This window comes from Ambystoma mexicanum, chromosome 2p (assembly GCF_040938575.1).
Source record: "Ambystoma mexicanum isolate Mex_15411 chromosome 2p, UKY_AmexF1_1, whole genome shotgun sequence".
Lineage (NCBI taxonomy): Eukaryota > Metazoa > Chordata > Amphibia > Caudata > Ambystomatidae > Ambystoma > Ambystoma mexicanum.
In genome coordinates, this window is record NC_090923.1 from 1289887375 (window position 1) to 1289913495 (window position 26121).

Sequence of the window (26121 nt, forward strand, 5' to 3'; positions counted from 1 at the left end):
CAGGATGGAGAGCTCAACTAATTAAATACCAAGGTGAGATATTTGCTGGCTCCCATATTACCAGTTTTGACCTTCTGTTTTACAAGAGAAAACTAAGGAAGGGAAAATTGTTATTTTCTTCACAGAAATTCAGTGTCTAGTTCCCAGGAAGGTAGAAGTCAGTTGGAGTTCCAGAAGGTTCCCGCAGAGTTTTCAGGTGAGCGTTACACCAGCAGGGCTCCACCGGTGGTGTCGTCGTGGCAGGTCGGTTCAGCTTCTCCCTCGTCGGATTCTTAGGTTGTGTGGCGACTTCTGAAGTTCCAGTCCCCAAAGCCCTGCTTTTATGCAGAAAACCCCCATTCACTCAGCCTAGCTGTCACTCAAACAGGCTAAGTGGTGAGCTGACCGGCTCACCACTTGGCCAATCAGGACGGAGTGCGACTTGAGTTGCCTAGGCAACTCAGTCCAGGGTGCCTAAATCCCCCTCCACCTCTCCTAAGTACCCCAGACAGAGTGGCACCACTTTCGAGGGCTTCTGTGGAGAAGCCCGCCAAAAAGTGGAACAAAGGGCTCGACTTGGGTTGGAGTCACAGAAGCGAACACAAACGCCATTTTAGAACCGAGTTTTGGCAAAAAATACCAACCGGAAAATTAATATTAAAGGATAGTTCCGGGACTTTTTTTTTATTGTCCCTACGGTTCGGCCATGTGTTTTTAAGCATAAATCGGTAGATCGTAGAAAACTTTCCTATGGACCTTACCCGACTTTTCGTCCATTAACGCACTCGAAATCGGCCGCCATTTTCTGATAATCCTATCATTTCCCCCCATCGACCTGGCTCACCTGCGTTTGCGGCACTAAATCATATCCCCCGCCCCTGAAACAGACTTTATCAAAACATTCATATTCCCCGCCTCTATCCGTGACGTGACTGTGCTGCGTAGGCAAACGCGCCCAGGCGTCTTCTACGCGACTCCACACAGAACCCGGAAACCAACACAGATCAGCTCACAACACAGCGCGCCACAATTCGGAATATGAAACTGTACTTTTAAATCAAACCGCAAGATTGTAAATTTGGTAAAGTACATTTATTTGACATCAAATGTTTAGAGAATATTCAGCGATTTGCATTTTTATCTGCTCACGTTCCAAAAAGTTCATTTTGAGGCACGCGATGTTCCTTTGCTGTACACAGGGTCTTAGATCATCTCACAATACAGCGCCACAATTCGGAATATGAAACTGGTTTAAAAGCAAACGGCAAGATTGTCCATTTGGCAAAGTACATTTATTGGACATCAAATGTTTAGAGAATATTCTGCGATTTGCATTTTTCTTTGCTCTCGATCCAAAATAGTTTGTCTTGAGGCAAGCGATGTTCGTGTGCATTACACAGGGTGTTGGTTTACGATAAAATAAGCTCTTCGGTCGCACTGATAATCGCATGGCTGTTCCAACAACGAGGCACTAGGCCACCACAACGGTCTGTATGTTGCATCTAGCCGTTAGTACCGCGTAAGGGCATATTTGTACTTGGCGATCGTCCCATAAAATGGTCAGGGTGGTAACGTTGTTCAAGCGGAGAAGCAACTGGCGGTTATAAAAGCCATCCGCCGGTGTCTGGTACTCGTGACACATACAATAATGAAGGATGTACCTGTTTTAAAAACATAAAAAATGAAATTCGTCTCACCATCAGATCTTTATTAAAATTATTCATTTTATATATTAGGTCGGGAAATTATTTCATAGCTAGGACAGTGCAACTGGGTATTATACGTCAAGGGGGGGCTGTAGGATACTGAGACAGTCCCCCAGTGCAGGGGTTGACAGGGAGGCAGTGCAGGTGGAGAGTGGAAGGGCCCAGGACCGAGGTGGCAGACAGTGGACCAGTTGTAGCAGGGGAGAGGGAGAGAGAAAGCAGAAGCAAAGAGGAAGGTTTTGAGGTGCTTCCGTAAAAGGAGATGGTTCTCCTCAAGATAGTGCGCGGTACAAAACAATATGCCACATAGAACGAACAAGTACAACTTAACCCGTCTTTAAAGCTACCGTATAGTAATTAAATTGTGGTATAAACTCATCTAAAGAGTTACTTACATTATATTTGCATTTTCCATTGTGTCTGTGCGTAGGGCAGCCCCGAAATACCACTCCTTCTATGCCGACGTTATTTCTTCTAATGAACGAACATTAAATGGCTTTCGTTTCTGAAATTATATTCATTATCGTTTCTTACGTTATTGCCCCACACCCCCAAAAAGAAGTCTTTCGGGATGGTCCCGGCCTGTCAAGGTCAAATAACAAAAGAACCTTATACTGAGTCGTGGGCCATTCCGGCACCCGAGAAAAAAATCAAAGCAGCTGACCTTCACTTTGAACGAGCACACATTCCTAGTTAGCTACATTCAGTGTAAGGCCATCTCACAGGACTCACAGAGCAATCACTTTTATTTACACAATACATAGCTACACATATTCAATGGGCCTGCGACATGAGGAGACTCAAGAGAACAGACAAACAAATTACAATCATTTAAACCGTGATGTGTATTTCTCAATGAGCTCTGCTTTAGGTGGACATGGAACAGAGGCAATGTTGGGTGGCAATGCAGTTGTCCCCTGCACAGGTTCGTTCACAACTCCATGTATGTGCCTATCTAGGACATCAACAATAAGTCTCTCAATAAAGTCATATTGCATATCCTCAAACACTGGTTTGATAACCCATTGTTTCCTTCTTTTAGTGAAGGCCTTATTGTAGCGAAGCGTCCCTAAAGTTCCGGTCGTCCTACTTTGTTGACGGCCAACATTATGGTTATGTGCCAAGACCGCTAGAAGAGTCCGATTTATCATGCCCTCCATGCCAAAATGCATTTGTTTTGGCCTGTACTTTAGGCACATATTGTGGAACACCTCCAAATCTCCTGTGTGGCAGAATTCCGTGAGTCCCCTCAAATCTCTTGTTATAGTTTTATCAAATACAATCTTTTCAATGGCTTTGTGAGTGGGTGATGAAGGAATCAACCACTTCTTCTTCCGTGCCTCCTCTGTGGACAAATGGCCATGTCCACAATTGTGGAAATGTTGGTTTGTGGTCCAGCGGTGAACGTTGCTACAGTGTAGCATTACTGACCGCCATTTTTCCAGTAGAATTTCCAACGACCCTCCACATGTTTTTGAGCTCCACCAAAGATGGTTGCTGATTGACTTGGACCACTGTGAAATACCTTGCATATCTTTTTTTTTTTACCTGCAGCCGACATTTTTTTATTGATTGTTTTTGCAAGATGCCAAACGTTAAATTGGTGATTTATATTTTTGTACTCTTCTCTCATTGTCTTGGCAATTGAAACGTGTCTGTCCGTGGTTATCAAGTCGATCACCATTCCCCGCGATTGTAGTTCTTGCAATGATGCTACAAAGCCAACTTTCTCCATGGCCACTGAGGATGTACTTTGTGACACCTGCACGACCACCGAACTCACAATTTTCTTACTTTCCATGTCCTGAAAGTGGTAGGTGCAGTACTTGGCTGAAACTCCTGGGCTGTCGCACTGTTCATCACCGGCTAGCCTGAACCGTTTGTCCGCGAATGTACTATCAATAGACATTTTTTCCATTCTCCAAGCTTCGCTAATGGCTGGAAATAGATAATCGGTTTGGTATTTGTAGAACTGAGTTTTCGCAATGAAATGGATTCCCACAAACTGAAAGAAAGACTCTAACTTTTTAAAACTTGAACCACTAAAAAGTGCAGCCGCTGCACAAAGTAGATTGCCTGCTGGCAGTTGCCCCAGCATGGGTTGTGCAGACCATGAGAAAGGATGATATTTTGTACAGGTGGCATGTATTTTAAGGTTAGTGCCTCGAATTGCACGAGTCACATTAATCAATGGCTCCCCACATACTTCCCCACCAACCGAATGCCCACATTTCATCCGAATAATATCAATCAAACAACTATCGAATACAATGAATTTGGCCTCTTTCCTTATACTGTCACTCTGCATCCCAGCTGGTTCGGCCTGTAACGTTGAGGACATGTCACTCACATGAAAGGTAGAATCTCTGATATCGTCTTCCGCTATGTTCAGTGATATTGATGGTGTTTCATTGTCGTCCACTTCATTCTCTTCCATTGCAACATCTGTTCCTTCTCCGGCGATGGGTGAATAAAACAATTTCTTCAACTTTCTCGTGGTCTTAGTTTTTGCGGGTGTGGATTCTGTGAATTGATCTCCGACTGCATCCGAACTACCAGGAGGACATTCACTATCAATGGCTGGATGTGGTATAGCTCCGTTGTCAATCACTTCATATTCTTCCCATTGGCACGATGCATCTCCAGTCTCAAGTCCCTGCCAAAAGGTTTGACAAGCAACATCTCTCGTTCACTTCACTGTCTGTATAGATCTAGTTCGTACACCCACTCGCAACTAGAGGACAGATTGGAAAAGGGATGTTCAGTTTAAACACAACTTGCAGTATTGCACTATTAACAGTGAAAAACAACATAATATAGTGACCAGGACACTAACCTTCTTTTGCTTTCTTTTCTTTGAAACTTTCTTGCCTCGAACTTCAACATCGGGACGCTGTTGCTCCGACTCGTGTGTGCATGTCTCCACTTCCTCTTGCGCTGCAACGACTGTATTTTCATGATAAGCACATCCATCACGCACCGACGCTCCATCGACTCCCTGAAACATACTACTTTCATTAGTATGTATAATAATATTGAAAACACAAAATGTACTTGGGGACCAATACCCACGTACATCTCAATAGCAAAACACGAATGAACGCTTTGTGTAGAACATTCAAACGACAATTATTCACTCATTGTTCATCTAGTTAGATGGAACTGTCAAGATCCATACCTCGGGCTCCTCATAGACTTTCATTGATGATATTATTGAAGATGATGCTTCAGTAACTCCCTGAAACACAGTAATTGCATTAGTATGGTTTTCTATTTTGTTAAAAAGAACATACACTTTGTGCAGGCGTCAACGGCTCATCTAAATAGACCTGCACAAATGATCAGTTGTCTAAAATAAATAATGGATATCTAAATATGATTCGATTTGCTCGATGGTTGGAAGTGTCACCACCCAGAGATCTGCATCAACTACTAGGGGTGGTGTTCTTGTAGAAGAAGCTCCGTCATCTCCCTGAAACATAGTACTTGCGTTAATAAAGAAGGAAGTATAGCGGATGTAATCACGTCATATGATTTCGCTTGATCAAACTGTCAGTATCCTTACCTCGAAATGCATAAGAACATCAAGGGACGATGTAACTGCGGTGCACACTTCTGCAAGCTGTTGCGCCGACCCGTAACTGCATGCTCCCCCTTCTTCTTGGACTAATGCTCCATCGACTCCCTGAAACATAGGACTTTCATTAGTAATGAACACAATATTGAAAAAAGAAGACACATAGGAGGGCGACGACAGAAGGACATATCAATGGCTAAAAACGAAAGAAACATTGTGTGTAACAATCACGCTACAAGAATGCAAGATCTGATGATCTCCATCGATGGAACTGTCCAGAAACGTACCTCGAGCATCTGAGTGACATCAACGGTTGTCGTCAATGCGTTGGACTCCTCAGCATCTCCCTGAAAGACAGTACTTGCATTATTTTGGTGAACAATAATTATAACTGAAAACAAAGACTAGAGGACGAGTACAAGGGTGTACCATTAGGTAAAATAATCACACGATAAATTAAAACTATTGATTTACATGCCTAAAACAAGTCAGTGGCAGAATAGCTAAGTAAGATTACCCGATAGGCGCTTGAAGTGGCTGATGACTGCAATAACGACACGGATGGAGAAGCTTCCGCCTTCATATTGAGTGGATACATAAATGAGGAAATTATTGTTAGCTAATGCTACACACTACCGCAAGGCCGAGAGATAAATACGTAAACTTGACTCACCAGTGGAGGGATGTGGACGAATAGAGTGGGAATAGCGGTTGAGAGCAATTTTCGCTTCGCTCGCGGTGTGTTCTTCTTTATTAGCAATGATGTGGAGTACATGTCAGAGGTAAAGTGCCTGCTGCAGATGCGGTATCGATCACCCCTTTTGTCCGCAAAGACTTCTAGGACTCTACTTTCAAGCTCAGACGGTGGATATCCGCAATATCAGACCCATTCTCTTATCTGATCTATTGTCTTAGGGAAAACATGCATTATAGTACCTTCAGATTTACTATGAGTCTTCGAAGGGCAACCGCCAATGGAACAGGCAGGCATTGTGGAAAGTTCTGAAAAGTAAAGATCAAAAATTCTCTATGAATACCAATGTGTTAAAAAATAAAATGACACATAAAAGGTTCAATGCAAGGTTCGTTTTGGTTCTTGGAACTATACACGTTATTCACATGCGGATAAGTATTTGAATAACTTTAAAAAAATAGAAAAATAATTTCACTAAACTCAGAACATGTGACTAGTTCCTTGCATGTACTGTCTTGAACGAAAAGAAATTGGACGCAAAATGATTATGGTACATGGCCTTACCTTGACGAACAAACGGTTAGATGCAGGGATCAGAGTAGTTTCTTGTCGTAGAACAGGGAGCAGTTCACAGGTTGCAAACTGACGAGTTTCCTCGAAGTGGTCACGGAAGTTCACAGAGACGAAGAGAAGATAACCAGCACCTTCACGGGTTGACTAGCAAAGCGCAAAGAAGTTCTCATTAGAAATATGAAGTGGGTTATAAAGAATTCGAAACAGGGGTGTGTTTGTGAATGACGTGTATATGTCGTGGCATTATGCGGTTTGCAGGGGGGCGTCCAGCGTGAGGGGGGATGCTTGGCAGGAGACACGGGGTCTGGAGGTAGACATGGGAACAACAACCCATGCTCTATAGACCACTTTGAAGTGTACATGGTCTTTGGCACCTCTTGGCCTTTATCGCTCCCTGACAGCTCCACTTGCCAGCACAAGTACCCCGGTGCGAACTGCTTTTGATAGGGCGGGGGGGGTGGATTGGGGCGGTGGTCGTGCAGACAAGACTCGTTTGCCGCAGGGCCTCACCAAGGAGAGGCCATCTAACTGCATGTAAGAGGCAGGCTGCAGGATCTAGTACATGGAAGGCAGGGGGGTGAGTTTATAAATACCTCACCCTCCAAGGAGAATATATGGGTGCAGTTCACCCTGGAGACCCTGGATGCCTAGGCAGGCAGTCAGCAGCAGGCTGGCCTGTGGTGGCAAGGCGGCACAGGCCAGAGTGGGTTATCTCTGTACCCAGTGCCCAAAAGGATGATTTATTATGATCAACCATACTGATTATTTACCTACAACCATGTTTTGTATCAATAAAATCCAACGGCCTTTTATTGCCAACGCTTGAACAAAGTGGTGTGGTAAGTATTTTTGGGGGAGGAGGCAAGGCCGGGAGGCTTGATGCCAACCCGCAAAATAACATATGTATGTCTGCTGCATATGGGTTCAACGGTTATGTGGATTGAAGGTGGGCGGCCAGCGTGAGGGAGGATGCTGGCCGGAGGCATGTGGTGTGACAAGACAAGGCACAGGAAGACTATTCAATGGAGACACACTAGATTCATTTAAAAAATCAAAACAACCATTGTTAAAATATATCTTGGGTTTTATTTTAGATCTTAATTTCAATTGAACATAAATAATAAACATTACACATTGTAAAGTTCCGGTTGCAGCACATCCAGGGAAAATACGCGGTATTGTCCACTGCCGCTGGGGAAATGTTGTCTAATGGCAAGTACCGCACAGGCAGGTATTACTCTCCGAACGCGGTGTCCGAGCCTCCCGTGAAGCCACCAAGTGAAGCAACGATAGGCCACCAGCCTGTACCACCTGTGAAAATGAAAGATGCAAACTGTATTAAAATGACAAAACTTTCTTATCACTGTCGATTCAGGTAAAAAATGTCATTCTGCTTTGAAAAAAATTCTATCTAGAAAATGCACAATATGGAACCAATTTACATGCATTCGAATGATATGTAGATGTAATTTTATATGTGGGAGACAACCATGAAATAGTAGTGGCATCACTGACATCACAACCAGAGTATACTTACTCGTTACTCGGATTACGCGGACGAACAGTGCCGCGAAGTTCGTGCATAAGCACCATCATCATCCTCAACACGGTCCGTGAGAGGCAGGCTTCCCTGAACTCTGGCAGCTCGGTGATGCATTGCGGACTTGGCTCGCTTTCCGAAATGTAGGCCAAGCACCCGGAATTTTCACGGCAGCAGCAGTTCTCCTCCTCAGTTGGCATTAGCTCCCACCGATTGCACGTGCACCAGGTGGAGACGCCGTCCATGCGACATGGTCCAGGCTCTTCATCCGTTGACTGGTCCTCCCAACTGCCGTCCGAATCCCCATCGTTTTCGCGTGCTTGCCTTTGCAGTAGTTCTTCCTCGGTGTACTCGGGCTCGTACATATACGGCATTATTGTAGCCATTGTGTGGTAAAGAAAGTAAAATAATTTACAGAGATGGTACAGGTGTTCACAAGGCCTAGAAGCGGCAAAGGTAGCTGACCAGAGCACAGAAACGAGTCACACAATACTCAAAGTAACACAGAGAGAATAATGGAATTGAAAATCTGCTGCTGTGTGTTGTGAAACGGTGTGTTTATACTTAGAGGCGTCCTGCCATTTCCATGGCGACACTTCATTAGCTGAGGCGCAGCGATTGTTGACACGAAACGTGCTTTGGCGTTGGGAAATGGGCGGTACGCGTCTGCTGATGTCAGGCTCAGGGGCGGTGGATTTGATTTAGTGCCGCAAAAGCAGGTGAGCCAGGGCGATGGGGGGAAATGATAGGATTATCAGAAAATGGCGGCTGATTTCGAGTGCGTTAATGGACGAAAAGTCGGGTAAGGTCCAAAGGAAAGTTTTCTACGATCTACCGATTTATGCTTAAAAACACATGGCCGAACCGTAGGGACAATAAAAAAAAAAGTCCCGGAACTATCCTTTAATTAATTCGTGGGGTTTTGGACAAACTATGGAACTTATAGGCGCTGGTAGGGTATCGTAGTCCTATATCCGTTGGTTAAGTAGAAATTAGTGGTGAAGGATGAGAAAGATTAGTTTTGAATTTCGCACGTAATGTGTTTTATTTCTATTCGTTGAACAGCACTAATACAATTCTTAGTCAGTTTCAACACATGGATAGCTTTACACAGCCACAGCCGACGCGCGTTTCAACCTTAGTCTTTATCAAGGCTGGTGGTTTTGTGAATTGGTGGTGCAGTTGTGTGGTGTACCCATTGTAGTGACAACAATGAAATCAATGCGTTATGTACATTTGTATTTGTTCAAGACACCCGTTAATATAGCATGTTACCAATTTAGAAATCCCAAGTGTATTGTGACACCCATGTGAGGTGATTAGTCATGTGTTGGCAATAGGTGTTAGTGACATGTCAGTTAGTTATAACAACAATAACATATCCATATATAAATAAGTCATGGAACGACAGGTTGGCAATTTGAATTTAGAGACAGACAAGGACATAGTACCAAGGAAAGAAGAAATGAGAGACGAATGTTAGTCAGTTAGGGGATTTATATAAAGGCAGATATGCCCTGAGATAAACTGGGCAAGGAGGAGGTACAGTGTCTTACCCTTTGAGTTGTATCGTATGCTTCAAGAGAATGGTGTGCTGGTCCTACCCATGCTGGGGTGCCAGAGGACTGGATAGTCGAGCTAGAGAGAAAATACATATGGTTGAATGGGGGAGAAGTGAAGGACCATGGTAAGTTAGAGGTATTAGTGAAAGGTTTCTAGTAAACTCGTGACGGGGGGAGGCTTATATTAAGGGGGAATTGGGCCAGATCAGGTTAATTTGGTAAAGGAGGATTGGGAAGACTGTTGTCTGTATTGGCAAGGGGTTTTAATGTGTTGGTGTTGGGAAGCGTATGTCAAGATGAGCGGCGGTATGTTCGAGGCTATCGTAATTAAATAAATAAAGATAGTAGCCTCGAACAATGGGAAAATCCCATAGAGAAATATTTGCGGTTGAATATAAAAAGTAGTATCCACTGCCACCAGCCAAAACTCGATCAGGGGGGGACGGAGACGTGCCCCCTCGACTAACAGACCCCAGGGCAATCAAATTGCCCCAGCCAGTACATCCACAATATGATGGTTTGTACTGGTTCTGTTCAGAATTTAAGACTAGTAAAGTCAATGGTGACTTTACAGACCCTGGGAGACAGTAGTCAGTCCCAGGGTATGGAGTCTATACTGGGGAGTCACTATGACACCCCTGTGTTACTGCACTGAGGATGCTGTGTAACATACATCACAAAAACACATGAAGCCCTATGGAGTAAAAGACCCCATAGCCCATTAAACAGATCTAGAGTTAAAGAAACACACTCAAATCATGTCCAAGAGTGAGGGTAAAAGAGTCTCACTCTTGGCAGGAGAAAAAAATAAACCCCAAAAATCCAGCAAAGCTGCTTGGGGACTCACCAGGTTAGGAAATTCAGCCTAAACAGAGAATTCTCCCTAACACACCAGACATGTACAAAGCTATCCTCACCGAAAAGACAACAGCAGAATATGTCCGCACGCAACCTCTTCAACCTCTCACTGGCAACAGGAAACGTACCACAAAGCTTCAAATTGGCATACATCAAACCACTCATTAAGGACCCCTCCGGAAAACACAGGACCTAGTCAACTACCGACTGATATCAAACATTTAATATCTGGGAAAACTCCCTAGAAAGCGATATCTATGAACAAATCCTCCAACATGTAGAAAATAACAAGCTACCAGAGCAAGCGCAAATCTAATTCAGACCAATGAGCAGAAACGGAAAAGCATTTACTCCTAAGTCCATCCCCTTTCCTCCATACTGTATGGGCGTCCCTTGCTAGGGACGGGAGACTGAAGCTTTTTCACCAGTAGAAACCACCGTCTCCTTTAAATTTAGAGGCGCGCGGGGCCACGGCCCTGGGAGCATGCGCTCCCGTGACTCCACTCACCGGCGCTGCTCCCTTCGGCCTTGTAATTCCACATGCTCTAACCCAGATACTGGGCCTCATTACGAGTCAACCGGTCCGGAAAGAACGGTGGTGGTAAATCCGCCACCACGTTCTTTCCGGACTGGCGATTGAGTCCTGCAGGCAGAGGTGTCACTCCCGCCAGGTCTGACCTGGCGGGTTTAACACCACCCGCCTGCAGGCGGACATGGAAACACCGGCACCATTACAGCATGGTGCCGGTGTTTCCACTTCCCCATTCCCATGGAGTCCTATGGAACTCAATGGGAATGGGGATTAACAGAATTCCGCCTCCGGAATTACCGGGTCACCGGGGTTGTAATGCCCCGGTGATTCCGGCAATCACGGAGGCGGAATGTAATACGAGTCTGGTGGTAAGCTGGCGGAATTTCTGGCACGTTTAATGCCGGACTCGTAATAAAGCCCACTGTCTTTTGTCTTCTACTCTTTAATCGGGTACTCTGTCCTCTGGCGCCACGCTCCTCCCAGGCGCATGTTGATGTCCTTGGGCTTCAGCAGGTGTCCAGCCTGTGAGGGGCTCTTCCCCACGTACGACTCACGCTCTATGCCTCTGCTGCCTTGGCCCCGACCACGGCTGGGAAGGCTGTACCGCGTGTGACGCGCTTACACCGCAAGCTCTGAAGAACAGGTTAGCTCTGTGGAGGGAGCTCTTCGAGAAGTCACCTCCAGAGGACTTGAAGAACCGGCACAAGTCCAGGCCCAAGGTAGGGTGAAATTTTCCATCGCGCCCCGAAAGGGCGACTCCTTTCCTAGGAAACGTCAGAGTGGGAGGGACCGTTCAGGTTCTCACACCAGCACGGGTACCGAGGCTCATTGAGCTACTGGCTGCCAGGCTGAGGGATCACGACATCCTTCCGGAGTGCTGAGGGACCGCAAGTTTCTTCTACCGGGTGTCCACCCGAGGGGCTACTCCCTACTACCGGGCAAATGTCTGAGGGGCCGCCTGCACGCAGCACTACCGGCGACTAAGCCGAGGGGGTCTGGGATGCAGGGAGGAGACCGTTCCCAGTGAGCCAGGCACCATGACGCAGGCAAGTGGCATGCAGCTCGACAAAATAGCCGCTGCGCCAGACAAGATGGACGCTCGTCCGACGCCATCCCCGTTCAGGTAGCAGGTTGGAGATAGTGTCCAGGTGGGACTGGTCTTCACCAGGTATGTGGCCTCTGGCTTATCCTTCAGGGTCGCAGGGCAGATATCCCCTGCAACCAGCAAGGCGAAGTGTACACAGGCCCCAGCAGCCGCCCGTTACTCCATCAATACCATCTGCCACCCCATCAGCCTGTGAGGACAGGTTTTTTTGAGAAATTCCTCACGCTGATGAGGTCCCCTCAGATGGGCTCCATCCTTTGGGATGTGATCAGGGAGGGATATGCTGCCTCCAGTCCCCCCTCCAGCGCCCATGGTCATTCCTCCTATGGCTCTGGTGCCTCAGGCCCCTGTACAGCCCCAGCTGCCCACACCGGGTCCTTCAATTCCGGCTCCCCTCCCTCCTACAGTTCAGGCGGTTCCACACCAGCCTCCACAGCGGTCTCCACACCTCAGCCTTCGGCTCCCGCAACTCCTCCCCTGTTATTAGACCAGCTGGACACTGATGAGTACCCTGACACACCTTCTTCAGCCACTGCCTTCCATGAGCGACTTGCAGGTTTGGCTGAATACTTAGCTGTTCCACAGCCTTGGGTGGAACAACCTGAGGTGGGGGTCGTGGTCGAGGTCCTCACTCTACGCCCTGCAGCTAGAACGGGGATTCCAATGCAGAAGGACGCTGTTGCCTTGGCCAAAAAGGGATGGCTGAAACCCCATTCAGCGCAGTCCACCAACAGGCGTCTCAACGCCAAGTAAAGGCAATTGGAGGGGGATACACTCTTGTTGTTGGAATACCCTCTACCACACTCCTCAGTGATTGCCACGGCCTCTATCTACTCAAAGCCACAGTCTTCCTCGGCCACCTCGTTTTTGCCTCTGCTAGGCAAGGAGGAGAAGATCCTGGAGGCGTATGGAAAGATCTATTCCAACACCTCACTGAATCTTTGTCACTCTAATGCGAATGTCATGCTCGCAGCCATTAACCATAGGCTTTGGCTGGAAATAGCCGACTTCCTTCCAGAACTTCGGTACACCGTCAGGCACGCTTCAAAGCCGGGGCTGGCAGAAGCAACGATGATGGCTCAAGACATCATGGAGTCCACAGAGGCACATATTGACACCTCAGGCCGGTCCATCTGCATTGCCACGGACATGAGAAGGACTGCCTGGCTCCGGGCTACCAAGTTCAACCCAGACATCCAGAAGCGCATATTGGACCTTCCATTTCAGGGTAGCGACCTTTCATTCCACCACCGTTGACGAACTTGATAAAAAGAACAGTTCCTAGACTGCAAAATCCTTATCCATCCTCACAAGCCCACGCCCAAGACCTACAGTCAAACACACCAGCATTCCGACAAAGGGCAAGCCTTTGGCTTTCTAGGAAGCCGGACCGATCTGAGTCAACGCCGCCGTAAACAGCACAAGGCGGGAAATAAGGGCTTCTTTCATTCCCCCCTCCTCAGCCTTTGCCTCAGAGGGGAAAAAAAGGCATGACACTCCCTTCCAGGTCCACATGTCTCCGGTGAGGGGGCAGGCTTGCCCTCCACGCACAGAATTGGCACGTGAGGTTCGCGGACTCCTGGATCCTATCCCTAGTGTCCATAGGCTACCGCCTACCGGTTCCTCCCTCTCCTCTCTCCTCCCCTTGACTCCCACAGATTGGGACAACAACTCTGTTGTCCGGAAATTCGATCGCTCGTAGAGAGCCAGGCAGTGGAAGAAGTCCCAGCCTCGCAGCAGGGTATGGGCTTCTACTCCAGAATTTTCTCCATACACAAGAAGAACCAGGCTGGCCTGAGAGTTGTGGAACCTTTCCACCCTGAACCTTTCCCTTCCACTTCAAATGTTCAAGATGGTTACCCCAGCGCTTATTGCGGAGACACTTTGCAAGGGAGATTGGATGTGCTCCCTGGATCTGAAGGACCCTTACCCACATGTCCCGATTTGGCAACCCCATCGGTCCTTCCTGAGGTTCAGGATCATGGGCTTTCATTTCCAATACAAAGTTCTACCCTTTGGCCTCCAGGGTTTTTCCAAGGGAAGTGTCATCCCTTCTCAGGGCCCAAGGTCACCATGTATTTCCACACCTAAACGGGTATCAGGTAATAATTTCTCCATACATACAGTGTAAAGCCACTGGCAACATTATATATGGTGACATTATGTATGGGGACGGGTTGCAGGGATGTCCCCTGCTCCCCTTGTAAAAAAGGGGGGGTTGCAGGGGTGTTCCCCGCATGTTCAATGTAATAATGTCTCCGCAATAAACAGCGACTTTTCTGTCAGGAGAAACTTTTGCAGGTACATTATTACATGGAACCCCTAGACGACTGGCTCGTCAGGGCGAGATCCCCAGAGGCGGTCCAGCATACATCCTCCGCCCTCATGAATACACTACATGACTAGGGATTCTCCATCAATCTCAAGAAGTCTTAGCTGGAGCCGACAGAGTTAAACGTTCTTTTGCGTCATCTGGGATATGAGTTCCGCTAGAGTATTTCCCCTCATAGGACAGGATCACAGCCATCAATAGGGCCACAAGACTTTCTCAGCAGAGAGGTGACCTCAGCATGTGGTACCATCACCTCCTGGGTATCATGGCGGCATGTCTTCTAGCAGTGCCTAACACAAGACTCAAAATGAGGAGATTACAGCTGCACTTTGCAGCCTCATGGAATCGGGAGCAGGGTCCCCAGGCGGAACTTGTCAGCATTCCTCCCTTTCTCCACCAGGACCTTGTCTGTTGGAGCACGGACTGCAAGCTGAGGATAGGCAGGCCCTTCCGACAGCCAGCACCCTAGGTTACCATCACCACGGACTCGTCCTTTGAGGGCTGGGGAGCTACCCTGGACAATCATAGCGTCCACAGAGTTTGGTCCCTTCAGGAACAGGAGGCCCATATCAATTGGCTAGAGCTGAAAGCCATCTGGCTGGCTCTCAAGGCCTTGCTACTGCTCATCAGTGGCAAAATGATACTCATTCAGACTGACAACTCCACCAGCATGTATTACATCAAGCATGGTGGCACCAGGTCCCCTCCTTTATGCACTCTGGCGGTCACCATCTGGGAATAGGCTCTGGCGAACGGCATTCAGTTGACAGTGATCCACCTCCCGGGAGAGTCGAACCTGGAGGCGGACAGCCTCAGGAGGCTGGGGGAGAACAATTACGAATGGCAACTGAACTATCAGGTCCTTCAGGGGATCTTCAACAGATGGGGCCATCCTCGGGTGGACCTCTTCGCCACCTGGTGCAGCAAGAAGTGCCCTCAGTTCGCCTCCTGGCATGGACAGGGTCTAGGCTCCCTGGCCGATGCGTTATAGGATACAGTGGAACAGCACGATTGCCTATGCCTTCCCTCCCAGTCCACTGGTACGCAGGGTGATCTGCAAGATATAGTCCCGGCACCTCAGTATCATTCTGATAGTTCCGTGGCGGCTGGTGATGCTTTGGTTTTCGGAGCTACTCAGCCTGTCGACCAGCCTCCGATGCACCTTCCATTGGGCCCAGCTCATCTGTCACAGCAGGGGAGCACGGTCATTCGCCCCGCCCCGCAGAAGTTGGCCCTCACACCGTGGTTCCTGAACAGGTCACATTGAAGCTTCTGTGCCTCTCGCAGGCTAACCTTGACATCATTCAGGGTGCTAGGAGCGATGCTACTAGGAGCCAGTACAAACGCAAGTGGACTAGGTTCTGCTACTGGGCTGAGGCTAAGGAGGTTCATCCTCTTACTTGCACATTGGAAGATGTGCTATCCTTTTCGGCACACCTTGCACACTCAGGGGTGAAAATGGACACTTGCCACACCTATCTGGCGGCCATCGGAGCCTACCAGAACTCTGAGGAGGTGGTTTTCTCATCAGCCAATCCGGTGGTTAAGACATCTGACTGGCCTCTCCAGGCTCTACCCACCCATCAAGAAGCCACATCCGTGTGGGAACTCAACATAGTGTTGGGCGCATTGGCGCATAAACCATTTGAGCCAATGACGTCCACGGACATCAGGCTAGTCACCATTAAGACACCCTTTTTGGTGGGGTCTTAGGTCTGCAGGCTCTGTCAGGTGGCATCTGAGCCATGCACTATCTTTCATAGAGACAAGGTGGTTCTCAGAACGCATCCCCATTCTTGCCTAAAGTAGTCTCTGCATTCCATCTAAATGAGGAGATAGTACTCCCTACTTCGCGAACCCCAAGGACGATGCTTGGAGGGTTCTGCACTGTCTAGATGTTAGGCGAGTGCTAAAGTTCTATCTGGACAGGACCAAGAGCTTCCGCAAGTCTAAGGCTCTATATCACCTTCGGTGGGTCAAGGCCAGGATATCGGTCTTCCAAGGCCTCCATAGCAAGGTGGATGGTTTCAGGCATTAAGGAGGCCTGCTAGGGGCAGCACAAACCACTTCCGGCAAACCTGCATGCCCACGTGGTCAGAGCCAAGGCCACGGCTGTCGCGTTCCATAGACCCGTCCCGTGGCAGGTAATCAGCAGGGCGGCCACTTGGGCCAATCCCTCTGCTTTTTGCAAACAGTACTGTTCGGGTGCCGGCTCCAGGTCAGACGCGACATTTGGGCCAGGCAGTATTAAGGAACTTGTTTTCTTAAGGAGGGACACCTCTCCACCCTGGGTCTACATTCAGTTGTAATCGCCTATACAATATGGAGGAAAGCGGACTCACCGTAGTGACTAAAGTACTCCTACTCCTAGTCCATAGTTCCCTTTCCATCATACATCCCACCACCACCCCCCATAATATAACTGGTGTCATTAGGTAATGGTGATATTGTCGACGCGTCAATGGGGACTGAGGAGTGGCGCTGGTGGGCGGAGTCAGGGGAGTGCATGCTGACAGGGCCGCGCCTCCTAAATTTAAAGGGGAAGAAGGTTTTTTCTGGTGAAGAAGGTTCAGTCTCCCGTCCCTAGCGAGAGACGCCCATACAGTACGGAGTAAAAGGGTACAATGGACTAGGAGTATGTTAGTCACTACGGTGAATAATTACACTTTCAATATTGGATTGATTTAAAAATCAATGCCGACTGTCACCAGCACTAATATACTAGACATATCAGCAGCCTTGACACAGTCCACCATGAAACCCTAATCAAAAGACTTGGCGAAATATGAATCGGTGACACATCTTTACTATGGTTAAACACCTTCCTAACAAAGGACGGAAACAACGGGGCTAAGCACCTACAACTCAGCCCCACACACAACAACCTGCAGGGTCTTACAAGGCTCAACACACTCGCCTATGCTATTTAACATCAATATGATCCCTTGCATCAGTCTAGTCAAAATACACAGACTACAACTATGTAGACGACACACAAATCTATAAAGGCAGCACAAGTGGCGAACCAGACCTAGCTCATATGAACTGCCTCTCCTAAAAGAACAATTGCATGACCACCAACAGCTTCAAACTCAACCTTGATGAAACAGAAATCATGATCACGCCGGGCAACCCCTCAAACTCACTGAACAGCCCATGGCCTACCGAAATGGGAAAGCCTCAAAAGATGTTAAAAACCTTAGAATACTAATGGACAACAACTGAACACTCGAACCACAAGTCCACGCAGTAGTAAAGAAATGCTTCTTCCACCTTCACACAATCAAATGCATACTACCCTATCTCACCTTCCAACATAGAATGCTTGCTGCCATCTCCCTCGTCATGTCAAGAATAGACTACGCCAACAGCATCTATCTCGGAATGCTGGACCACCTCATCAAAAGAATTACAAAAAATTCTGAACACAGCAGCAAGACTACTCTTTGGACTCAACAAGAGGGAATGTATTGCAGCAGCACTAAGGACCTTTCATTGGATGAAATTTTAAAAAAAGAATATTCTTCAAGACACTGCATAACCCAAAGAAAAATCCACGCCCAAAGAGCAGAATTCGTACAAAAAGAAAATGTCCATTTAAAAATCGAACACGAAGATCGAGCAACGACGTCCGCATTGCGCCAAAACAGTACTTTAAGCTGAAATTTGCTGGATCAGCATTCTCCTCATATCAGCAAAACCTTTGACTCACTCCCGAAGGAAATACAAACAGAAGAACGCTTAGCATTCCAAACTAAGCTCTGTAGAAGAAAAACACCCAAAACAACCTAAACATAATGAGGCCGAAGCCTGCATAGCCAACAAAACTAAGCATCTCAATGCGGACCAACATAAAAGAACCAGTACCCTGCCAAACCTACAAAACCTTTGAGGAAAAGGGCACAGATCACCGTCATCACTTGCTCTACTAATGAAACTTCCAATTGCTCTGTATACCCACCCCCAAACACCAAAATAAAACACCACACACACTCCTCTCTCAACAGAAATCTGGAACCACCAGAAACTGCACATATTCTGCAGTGCAACACCCACTAGCATAAACACAACGGAAAAACAAAACATTAATATGCAAAAACCATCCATGCACATGCATACACAAAACACCTCATGACCACTACTGACGAAAAAACACACCCAGCACAGTGTGACCATTTTTTCATGAACTGAAGCAACCAACAGCACGTCAAAGCTCTCTTGCACTCTCCCTGTCAATCCCACTAACCAACTCCCGAGCTCTGCTTCCTTTTCAGATCCACTAGTGCTTGTAGACCATGAAAATGGCAGTGATGCGCTGTATGAATCGCACAAACGTAACATGCAGGCTTAATCCAGATCAAGTTGTTTTACAGGAATGTATTCTTATTGGTTGAGACGTGATCACTGAATTAAAGGTCGTCTGATATAAATCTGATATTATTTTTTTTAGGATAACAATCTTTTTTCTCTTCTGCCTGATGCTCCTTTCGCACCATGTTTGCCTTGTGTCTGTAGGAATGATAAAATGTTTGAGGGCAAACCCAAAGATCACCTTTTAGAGGACCACCAAGGCATGCCATTTCACAGCTTATGGGACAAGGAAGTTGATGGTGCCCAGCTACACTGGATAACTGGTCAGATGCATCTGGCTTTTCATCCAAAGATCCTCTTTGAAAGACCAAGGAATGATCCACCCCTTCTGGCTTAAGCTTCTTTTGGACCTTGTACCAACCTGCCCCCTATACCTCTGTACCTCAGGCAATTTGAGGCCCTCCCAGGTTGTTATGACTTATCACCTTAAATGGGGTGTTGATGAGGGCAGCTAATAAGCTATTGCAACTGAGGTGATAACATCATTTCGAAGGGATTGTGTCCTCCGACGTATTCCTCATCTTAGATATATCCTTCCAGCTCTGCTGGCCTCGGAAAATTTTTTCTTTAGAGGGCGCTGCGCGTCGACGTCCCTCGAGTCGATGTGCTTCGACAGCCGCCGTATCGACGCTCGACGTCATCCTGCCCATAAAGGCCCCGCGCAGCGTCCGTTGCTCAGTTCCGTTTTTCCGCGCTTACTCGGTGCCTCGGAATACCATTGCTCAGTTCTTAGTCAGATTAATCCTATTTACCTCGAGTTATTCAATCCGTACTCGATGGTTCTTCGTCGGAACCGACAACTCCTCGATCCGGCTTCAAAAAATGTCGAGATTGTGGGGAAAAAGATGTCGTTGACCGATCCTCACAGAAATTGTCTGTGGTGCTTGGGAGCTGAACACCATTGTTCGGAATGCGAGGACTGTATGTCCATGACAGCTAAGGCCCTGAAGGAGCGTAGGGGGAAGCTGGAGAAAGGTAAGACTTTTAAAGCTTCTTCTTCGTCGACGAAGTCGAGACATTCGTCTCCTCGTCACCATTCGCGCTCCAGGTCTCGGAGTGGGTCTCATCACTCCTCGAGATCGAAGCACTCGAAGAGGAGACGTCGAAGATCCCCTTCTCCGTCTTCCTCTGTTTCGCCAAAAAGAATCCCTTGCCCCACGAAACATAGTTCCCGGGCTGAATGGGAGGAATTCCGAAAAAATATGATGAGCGTCTTCGAGAAAGCGGCCTCGACCCCCTCGAAGACTGCCGAGAGCGATGCTCTGGTCGAAAGACCCGAAGGTCAAAAACGCCTTGAGTCGCTGTACCCGGCGAAAGAAACCTCTCGAGCGCGTCTCGAACCCTCGAGCAGGACTATGACCTCCAAACCTTCCTCGAAGGTTCCGTCGACGCCGTCGAGGTCGATGTCTTCGACGCCGTTGTCGAAGGGACCTTCGACACACGGGTCTGTCGACTCGACGCCGGCGTCGACGCCAAGAAAAGTCACGGTGACCACACATCCAGTGACTATCCCCAGCCCCTCGATGGCGTCGATATTGTCGAGTAGAATTCCAATTCTGTCGAGGTCCTCGAGGCCTCCACCTCTGTTTTCGACGCCACGCTCGAAGCCTTCGGCGTCGACGACATCGACGTTTTCGAGGCCAATAATGACAAGTTCGGCACCCTCTGCCTTGAAAATTGGATTTACTCCCTTTGAGTTCAGAACAATTGAGAACTATATCCTCAACTTTAGAAGAGGGTGATTTGTCTGAACAAGACACATTTGAGTTACAGGGATCTGTAACCCCAGTTAGAGAGGAATTTTCATCTGAAGAGCGCAGATTAAAGGATCTTCATGATTCTTTACATGAGGCAAGTGGATTAGACACTTCCCCTGAGGTGGATTTTGCTAAGCCAGAACCGGGGGAGCATGCTGAAACCCCCTACAGAGCCTTAATGGCCAGGATTACAGAGTTCATGGGGTGGTCTGCACCTTCACAATCTTTCCAGCAAGATGACCTCACGGATATTCTTGACAAAGGCCCACAAGAGGATCCGGTGGTGCCCTTTCATAAAGCTCTTCAGAGAAAGATCATGACAAACTGGGAAACCCCAGATGTAATACAAGCAGTAAATAAAAAACTGTCTGCAAAGTACAGGGTATCTTCCACAGACCCAGAGTTTTTGTCTAAACATCCATCCCCAGAAAGTCTGGTGGTACAAGCAGCATCCTCTACCGATGTCAAAATGGCTTATCCTACAGTCCCACAGGACAGGGACGATAAAAAATATGATGCTATGGCAAAGAAAGTCTTTTCAGCATGTAGCATGGCGTTAAAGTCGGTTAATGCTACGTGCACCCTTGCTAGGTTCAGCCATACACTTTGGGAGTGTGCTTCTACAGCGGCTGAATGCATCCCGGAGGGAGAAGAAAGGGATGCGTTCCTGAATATTATACAGGACGGTAAAGACGCTATGTGCGAATCCCTCCAGACGGGCATTGATTCGGCTGACAGTATCAGCAGAGCAATGACGGCAAGTACATCAACCAGGAGATTCGCTTGGTTGAGAAAGTCGGGTTTTGCCCCAGATGTGCAAGCCAGGCTCTTGAACATGCCATTCGATGGCTCTTCTTTGTTCGGGAAAAAGGCGGATGACAGTTTAGAGAAACTGCAAACTTCAAAAGCTGCAGCAAAATCCCTAGGAGCTGCAATCCGCCAGACTCCTTTTCGTCCCACAGGAACCTCTGCGAGGGGCAAGTCCTTTTGTTTCTACTCCGCATTCGGAAGAGGTAGAGGACGACCGGCTCAAAAGGGTCAAAGAAGAACTACCCGAGGTGGACGGGGTAGATATTCTAAAGCCGCAGCAACAGCAGGTGCCTCTTTACCATCGGCATCTGCATCAGCCGCCCCAAAACCACTCTGAGGACTCCCCTCACAGGACACCTGTAGGAGGCAGGTTGACTCAACATCTGACGGTATGGCAGGCTATCACGTCAGATGCTTGGGCATTGGAAACAGTCGCCCAAGGTTACTGCCTGCCTTTCCTACGTATACCTCAGAGTCATCCACCGGGTATCAGCTCTCAGAAAGCTCCAGATCCGCTCCTCTTGCAGGAAATTTGGACCTGCTAGAGAAAGGTGCCATAGAACCGGTACCTGTAGCGGAGAGGAACAAGGGCTGGTACTCCCCTTACTTTCTCATTCCGAAGAAAGACGGAGGACTGAGACCCATCTTGGACTTGCGAGAATTGAACAAATTCCTCAGGAAAGACAAATTCAAGATGGTCACTCTTTCTCAGATCCTCCAGGCCCTTCAGTTTCAGGACTGGTTGGTATCTCTGGACCTTCAGGACGCTTATTTCCATGTGCCTATCCATCTCAAACACAGGAAATACCTGAGGTTCGCAATTGGCAACTCTCACTATCAATTTCGAGTACTGCCATTTGGGCTGACCTCCGCCCCGAGGGTCTTCACCAAGTTAATGTCGGTAGTGGCTGCAAGTCTAAGGAGGGAAGGGATTCACGTCTACCCCTACCTGGACGATTGGCTGATCAGGGCTGTTTCTCCGGAGCAAGCTCAGATCCAGCTAAATCACGTGTGCTACTCCCTTCACAAACTGGGCTTCTCCCTCAATTTAAAGAAGTCTCAAATGATACCATCGCAGAGACTCCAGTTCATAGGAGCGATCCTGGATACTTCCCTGGGAAAAGCCTCGCCACCAGAGGTGAGGGCTCAAGATATTCTACAGATGGTTACCAAGTTCCAACATGCCCAACGTCTCCCAGCCTTCGACTGTTTGAGGTTGCTAGGCCTCATGGCATCCTGCATTTTCCTTGTGCCAGAGGCTCGTCTGAGAAGGAGATCCCTCCAGTGGGCACTGAGGACTCAGTGGTCACAATTCTCAGGGAGAATGACAGATCTTCTTCAGGTTCCCGGCAGGGTGGCTCGAGACCTTCAGTGGTGGGCCTGTCAGGAGAACATTCTGAAAGGAGAACAGTTTTGGCAAACCTGGCCGGAGATAACAGTAGTCACGGATGCCTCACTCACGGGGTGGGGAGCCCACGCCAACGACTTGACCATCAGCGGTCGTTGGTCTCCATCGGAGTCCAGACTACACATCAACCTGTTAGAGCTGAGAGCCATCAGACTTGCGCTGAAGGCTTTCCTGCCAGCTGTACAAGGGAAGAACGTCCTGATAATGACGGACAACACGGTGGCCATGCATTACCTCAACAAAAGAGGAGGCATAGGATCACTACCCCTGTGCAGAGAGGCGATGCAGCTCTGGTTTTGGGCAATCCAAGAAGGAATCTCTCTTTCAGCAGTTCACCTAGCTGGAGAGAAGAACTTGACAGCGGACGCTCTGAGCAGGCAGAACACAGTCTCCCACGAGTGGGAGCTAGCTCAGGAAGTCCTTCAAGAGATCTTCGCCCTTTGGGGAACCCCTCAGGTAGATCTGTTCGCCACCAGCCTAAACAGGAAATGCGACCTGTTCTGCTCAAGGGAATTTCCTCCGAGAGGAGCTCTGGGAGACGCGTTCATAGTGGACTGGGAGTTTCCGCTTCTGTACGCGTTCCCACCGGTCCCTGTCATTCCTCAAATGATCAGGAGGTTGAGAAGATTCCGGCGAACCATGATCCTAATTGCCCCGGATTGGGCCAGGAGAACGTGGTACCCGGACCTTCTAGACTTGTCCATCTGCCCTCCAATTCAACTTCCTCTCAGAGAGAACCTACTCTCACAGAAGGGAGGTCCGGTTCTCCATCCAGACATCAAAACCCTCAACCTTCACGCTTGGCTTCTGAACGGCTGAGGTACAAGGATTGGGACCTCCCTGATGATGATATGGAGGTGTTGCTTTCGGCAAGGAGGCCAGCAACAAAGTCTTTATACCGCTGCCGTTGGAACAGATTTTGCAGCTGGTGTAGAGAACAGAATATCGACCCATTTTCATGTGGTACACCAATGGTTTTGTCCTTCCTACTATATTTGGCAAATTCAGGCCTTCAAGTTGGCACCATTAAGGGCTATCTCGCAGCACTATCTATCTTTAAGCGTACTGCGGAAGAACCATCCTATTTCAAATTACCCTTGGTAATACAGTTTCTAAAGGGGTTAACCAATGTTTATCCCCCAAGACCATTCCAAGTTCCCCTATGGGATTTAAACTTAGTACTAACTTTCCTGATGGGTACACCTTTCGAACCTCTCCATTCTTGTTCGTTAAGATTCCTTACCCTTAAAACTGTTTTATTAATAGCACTTACATCTGCTAGAAGGGTGAGCGAATTACAAGCTCTTTCTTGTAAACCCCCTCATACAATCTTTCACAAAGACAAAGTTGTCCTGCAAGTGAAGCCTAATTTCCTCCCAAAGGTAGTTTCTGAATTCCATATCTCTCAGAAGATTACCCTACTATCTTTCTATCCTCCTCCTCACCCGGGGAAAGAGGAAGAGGGGTTACACATACTAGACCCTAGGAGGGCTTTAAGTTTTTACATTAGTAGACTAGCCAGGATAAGACAGGCAGACCAGCTGTTTGTAGGTTACGCAGGTCACAAGCTGGGGTTACCAATAACTAAGCAGACCATTTCCAGATGGATCATTCTAGCCATTCTGGAATGTTATAAACTGGCAGGGAAAGAGCCCCCTCAAAACCTTAGGGCTCATTCGACCAGAGGTATTGCAGCTTCATCGGCCCTCAAAAGAGGCGTGCCGGTTAAAGACATATGTGCGGCCGCTACATGGTCGTCTGTCCATACCTTTACACGTTTTTACAATCTGGATTCCTCCTCTAGTCAAGAGACTAGGTTTGGAAGGGCTGTACTGCATTCTATTCATCAATAGAAGACAGCGTGAAGTCAGTACTCCCTCCTCCGAATATAGAATACTGCTATGGGAGCCTATCTAAGATGAGGAATACGTCGGAGGACACAATCCCTTCGAAGAACAAGTTACTTCTTACCTTGTAACGTTCTTTCGACAGGATGTTCCTCCGACGTATTCCTCATCGACCCTCCCATCCATCCCCGCAGTTCTACTTCCCTTGTTGCAGCTTACGCTCCTTCAGGGGTATTAGTCTAGTCCAGACAGTAATACTGTGGGCTACAAAACGGAACTGAGCAACGGACGCTGCGCGCGGCCTTTATGGGCAGGATGACGTTGAGTGTCGATACGGCGGCTGTCGAAGGACATCGACTCGAGGGACGTCGACGCGCAGCGCCCTCCTAAAGAAAAAAAATTCCGAGGCCAGCAGAGCTGGAAGGATATATCTAAGATGAGGAATACGTCGGAGGAACATCCCGTCGAAAGAACGTTACAAGGTAAGAAGTAACTTGTTCTTTGGAGGCCCTGCTGCACAAACCTTGATACTATTGGTCACAGAAATTGAGCCTGACTTTTTTTGAGGTATCCGGACATCATCCTTGGTTCAGGTCTTTGTAAGCCAAAATCTACCCCAGTACTCTGAATTTGGTTTGCTGATAGAAAGAAGAATTTCTGAGTCCACGTTTTCGTTTTACTACATGATCCAGGTGAGTTGGAAGCTAGACTGCATAGGAAAGACAGCTTCATTTTGCTTCTGATCTTCCATCGCCAAAGCTCTCCTGCAACACTACAGTAGATCTGTTTGGAATTCTAGATTCACATGCGGGGAACGTCATTCAGCCAATGGGGTAGCTGGAAGAGCGGGCGTGATTACACAGTATACCACATTTGAGGGGATTGTGTCCTCCGACGTATTCCACATCTGACAGTAATCACCACAGCTGTGCTGCCTCGGAAATTTTTTCAGTGTCTGCGTCCTGCATCGATGACATCGATACGCTGTACCTCGAGGGCCTCTGTCCAGCGCTGACGTCACCGGAGGTTATATGTAGGATGCATGACGCCCGTAGCCTCAGTTCCATTTTTTCCGCGAACGTGTTCACTTCGTAATCTCGGCACGCCTCGGTTCTCCTGTTGAATCGGTTCTTCTAACTTGGTTATTGTGAAAATATGTCTTCGTCTTCTCCCCGCGGTTGGACTTCAAGAAGTGTCGGGACTGCGGTTCCAAGATGTCCCTGAAGGACCCGCACGACATCTGCCTTTGGTGCCTCAGCGAGAGCCACGCCACTGATGACTGCGATGAATGCCAGTCCTTGACGTCGAAGGCCTTGCGGGAGCGGAAGAACTTGTCTGTAGGTAGGGTTTCCAAACCCTGTAAGTCAAAATCTGCGGGGCTTTTGACTGACGATTCGAGGGGCGACTCTTCGCGTGGGCTTAAGTCCAGGGGAGGTCTCGGTGTGGTTCCTGCCATTCCTCTGCCTCTTC

At 48.0% G+C, this 26121-nt stretch overlaps 1 protein-coding gene across 1 annotated transcript in view; it reads left to right on the plus strand.

Annotated features, from left to right (window-relative positions):
• Positions 1-26121, plus strand: part of POLR3E (RNA polymerase III subunit E) — a 1464556-nt gene that overhangs the window by 634479 nt on the left and 803956 nt on the right. The gene's annotated exons all lie outside the window — the stretch shown is intronic.